Genomic DNA, 4988 nt, shown 5'->3' with positions numbered 1-4988 from the left:
AAAATTTTCAGAGTTCATTTGTAGTGCTTTTCAATTTCAAGGTCAACTAGCTCAAAAAAAATAAGTAAATGCACGAAATATACCAAATGAAGTCAGAAATTGTTGAAATTTTGTGATGTTCCTTTGAATGGTGCATTTTGAACGCACAAAAAGTATAGAGTTCAAATAAGTTCAAAAAAATGAAATCCCTTTGTAAGAGATAAGTTCTCGTTCGAAACCCTGATACTTCGAGAGAGATTGTCCGTTTTGTACACGAAGTGCATCTAGTTTTTGTCGTAGCCCTCTCAACTTTTTAACACATGCTATGTGGGTGAAATGATGATAGCATGCCAACTTTCAACATTTTCAGAGTTCATTTGTAGTGCTTTTCAGTTGCAGGGTCAACTAGCTCCAAAACAAAATAAGTAAATGCACGAAGAATACCAAATGAAGTCAGAAGTTGTTGAAATTTTGTGATGTGCCTTTGAATGGTGCATTTTGAACACACAAAAAGTATGGAGTTCAAATAAGTTCAAAAACTGAAATCCCTTCGTAAGAGATGAGTTCTCGTTCGAAACGCTGATACTTCGAGAGAGATTGTCCGTTTTGTACACGAAGTGCATCCAGTTTTTGTCGTAGCCTTCTCAACTTTTTAACACATGCTATGTGGGTGAAATAATGATAGCATGCCTACTTTCAACATTTTCAGAGTTCATTTGTAGTGCTTTTCAATTTCAGGGTCAACTAGCTCAAAAAAAATAAGTAAATGCACGAAATATACCAAATGAAGTCAGAAATTGTTGAAATTTTGTGATGTTGCTTTGAATGGTGCATTTTGAACACACAAAAAGTATAGAGTTCAAATAAGTTAAAAAAAAATGAAACCCCTTTGTAAGAAATGAGTTCTCGTTCGAAACCCTGATACTTCGAGAGAGATTGTCCGTTTTGTACACGAAGTGCATCCAGTTTTTGTCGTAGCCCTCTCAACTTTTTAACACATGCTATGTGGGTGAAATGATGATAGCATGCCAACTTTCAACATTTTCAGAGTTCATTTGTAGTGCTTTTCAATTTCAGGGTCAACTAATTCAAAAAAAAAGTTAATGCACGAAATATACCAAATTAAGTCAGAAATTGTTGAAATTTTGTGATGTTCCTTTGAATGGTGCATTTTTAACACACAAAAAGTATGGAGTTCAAATAAGATCAAAAAAATGAAATCCCTTTGTAAGAGATGAGTTCTCGTTCGAAACGCTGATACTTTGAGAGAGATTGTCCGTTTTGCACACGAAGTGCATCCAGTTTTTGTCGTAGCCCTCTCAACTTTTTAACACATGCTATGTGGGTGAAATGATGATAGCATGCCAACTTTCAAGATTTTCAGAGTTTATTTGTAGTGCTTTTCAATTTCAGGGTCAACTAGCTCAAAAAATAATAATTAAATGCACGAAGAATACCAAATTAAGTCAGAAATTGTTGAAATTTTGTGATGTGCCTTTGAATGGTGCATTTTGAACAAACAAAAAGTATGGAGTTCAAATAAGTTCAAAAAAAATGAAATCCCTTTGTAAGAGATGAGTTCTCGTTCGAAACGCTCATACTTCGAGAGAGATTGTCCGTTTTGTACACGAAGTGCATCCAGTTTTTGTCGTAGCCCTCTCAACTTTTTAACACATGCTATGTGGGTGAAATGATGATATCATGCCAACTTTCAACATTTTCAGAGTTCATTTGTAGTGCTTTTCAATTTCAGGGTCAACTAGCTCAAAAAATAATAATTAAATGCACGAAGAATACCAAATGAAGTCAGAAATTGTTGAAATTTTGTGATGTGCCTTTGAATGGTGCATTTTGAACAAACAAAAAGTATGGAGTTCAAATAAGTTCAAAAAAATGAAATCCCTTTGTAAAAGATGAGTTCTCGTTCGAAACGCTGATACTTTGAGAGAGATTGTCCGTTTTGTACACGAAGTGCATCCAGTTTTTGTCGTAGACCTCTCAACTTTTTAACACATGCTATGTGGGTGAAATGATGATAGCATGCCAACTTCCAACATTTTCAGAGTTCATTTGTAGTGCTTTTCAATTTCAGGGTGAACTAGCTCAAAAAAAGGTAAATGCACGAAGAATACCAAATGAAGTCAGAAATTGTTGAAATTTTGTGATGTGCCTTTGAATGGTGCATTTTGAACACACAAAATGTATGGAGTTCAAATAAGTTCAAAAAAATGAAATCCCTTTGTAAGAGATGAGTTCTCGTCCGAAACCGTGATACTTCGAGAGAGATTGTCCGTTTTGTACACGAAGTGCATCCAGTTTTTGTCGTAGCCCTCTCAACTTTTTAACACATGCTATGTGGGTGAAATGATGATAGCATGCCAACTTTCAACATTTTCAGAGTTCATTTGTAGTGCTTTTCAATTTCAGGGTCAACTAATTCAAAAAAAAAGTTAATGCACGAAATATACCAAATTAAGTCAGAAATTGTTGAAATTTTGTGATGTTCCTTTGAATGGTGCATTTTTAACACACAAAAAGTATGGAGTTCAAATAAGTTCAAAAAATGAAATCCCTTTGTAAGAGATGTGTTCTCGTTCGAAACGCTGATACCTCGGGAGAGATTGTCCGTTTTGTACACGAAGTGCATCGAGTTTTTGTCGTAGCCCTCTCAACTTTTTAACACATGCTATTGGGTGAAATGATGATAGCATGCCAACTTTAAACATTTTCAGAGTTCATTTGTAGTGCTTTTCAATTTCAGGGTCAACTAGCTCAAAAAAAAGTTAATAGTTTGGATAGTCAAAATAATTACTTTTGAAAATAGAAAATAGTTTTGAATTATTTATTCAATTTCAAACACTTTTCATTATCATAGTTTTGTCAAATTCTCAAATATGCAAAAAGAATTTTAATAAACATAGTTTTTAATTGAAAATAACAAAATAGATAATAGTTTGGATAGTCAAAATAATTAATGTTGAAAATAGAAAATAGTTTTGTATTATTTATTCAATTTCAAACACTTTTCATTATCATAGTTTTGTCAAATTCTCAAATATGCAAAAAGAATTTTTAATAAACATAGTTTTTAATTGAAAATAACAAAATAGATAATAGTTTGGATAGTCAAAATAATTAATTTTGAAAATAGAAAAAAATTGAAACTATATGAGAATTTATAGAGAAAATTCAACCTAAATTCAAAGTGAACTCACTTTGAATTCAGGTTGAATTTTCTCCATAATTTCGAATATAGTTTCAATTTTCAGTGAGTTTAGGCCCGTAAGCGTGCTTTAGAGAGGAGCTCGATGGAGAAGCTGCAACGGGGCTTATAAACAAGTGTTTGTCCCCCTCGCTGGGCGAGGTGGGACTAAACTTATCGTGCAGCCAAGGAGGGGCTTTAGTCCCGGGTGGAGCCACGCCTCGGGACTAAATCCCCTCGCCTGCCGCCTGCCGAGGAGGGGCTTTAGTCCCGGTGCATGGCTCCACCCGGGACTAAAGGCCCCTGCTTCCCGCCTTCTGGTTTGCCCGAAAAGAGGCCTTTAGTCCCGGGTCGTGGCTCCACCCGGGACTAAAGGGGGTCTTTTGTCCCGGTTGGAGCCACGCACCAGGGCTAAAGATCCACCTATATAAGCGGGACTTTGAAAAATTCCAACCCAAATCGTCCATTTCTCTTCTTCTTCCTCTCGTTCTCCTGCCCGGCGTGGCACACTGACGACCTCGACGACACTGTCAGGCTGCCCGCCGTCCACCTCGCCGCCGCCTGCCGTCCTCCTCGCCGTCGCCGTCGTCCTCCTCGCCGCCGCCGTCCTCCTCGCCGTGCGCTGCCCTCCTCGCCGCGCGCCGCCGTCCTCCTCACCGCGCGCCGTCGACACCTCCGGCCGGTAAGCCCCCCGCCCCCTCCTCCGGCCAGTAAGCCCCCCGCCCCCTCCCCAACACTCCGGCCAGTAGAAGAAAAGAAGAAAAAGGAGAAGAAAAGAAGAAAAAGGAGAAGAAAAGAAGAAGAAGGAGAAGAAAGGAAGAAAAAGGAGAAGAAAGGAATAAAAAGGGAAGGAGAAGAAAAGAAGAAAAAGGAGAAGAAAAGAAGAAAAACGAGAAGAAAATAAGAAAAAGGGAAGAAAGGAAGAAAAAGGAGAAGAAAGGAAGAAAAAGGAGAAGAAAGGAAGAAAAAGGGAAGAACAGAAGAAAAAGAAAAAGTTTTTTTTGTCATTTAATTCCTATTGTTATTAGGTTTGTGCTAGATTATCAGGGTTAGTAATATTTAGAATTAGGTTAGGGTTACAAGAAGAAGAAATATGAACAAAAATAAGAAAATAAGATTAGCAAAAAGGAAAATAAGAAGAGGAGGAGGAGAAAAGAAGAAAAAGGAGAATAAGAAGAGGAGGAGAGGAGAAGAAGAGGAAAAATAGAAGAAGAGGAGAAGTAGAAGAAGAGAAAAAAAATTAGAAGAGGAGGAGAGGAGAAGTAGAAGAAGAGAAAAAAATTAGAAGAGGAGGAGAGGAGAAGTAGAAGAAGAGAAGAGGAGAAGTAGTAGAAGAAGAGGAGAAGTAGAAGTAGAAGAAGAAGTAGAAGAAGAGGAGAAATAGAAGAAGAGGAAAAAATAGTTTAGGGTTACAAGAAGAAGAAATATTTTTTTTTGTCATTTAATTTTGCTATTGTATAGTGTATATGCTTAAGTGTTAATCTTGTTTCTTAGATTATTGCTTAATTTTGCTATTGTATATGCTTAAGTGTAAATAGTTTAATTTTGCTATTGTATATGCTTAAGTGTTAATAGTTTATTTTTAGCAAGAAAATTAATAGAACTAGTTTATTTTTTTATTTCATTTTGCGATGCCTATCCCGCATGCTCGTCGTCGACTCGGCGGAGGACACCTGCTTGATCAGAGGGCCCTGTCCGGGACTGGGCTCCGCCCGGCTGGTATTGGGAGGTGCTAACTTCCGGGGGGCGTAGGTTGGTGAGGAGCCAGCCCGTCGTTGACCCGATCCTTGTTTGGTGGCGGTCGCGT

This window comes from Hordeum vulgare, chromosome 4H (assembly GCF_904849725.1).
Source record: "Hordeum vulgare subsp. vulgare chromosome 4H, MorexV3_pseudomolecules_assembly, whole genome shotgun sequence".
Classification (NCBI taxonomy): domain Eukaryota; kingdom Viridiplantae; phylum Streptophyta; class Magnoliopsida; order Poales; family Poaceae; genus Hordeum; species Hordeum vulgare.
This window is presented reverse-complemented; position numbering follows the sequence as displayed.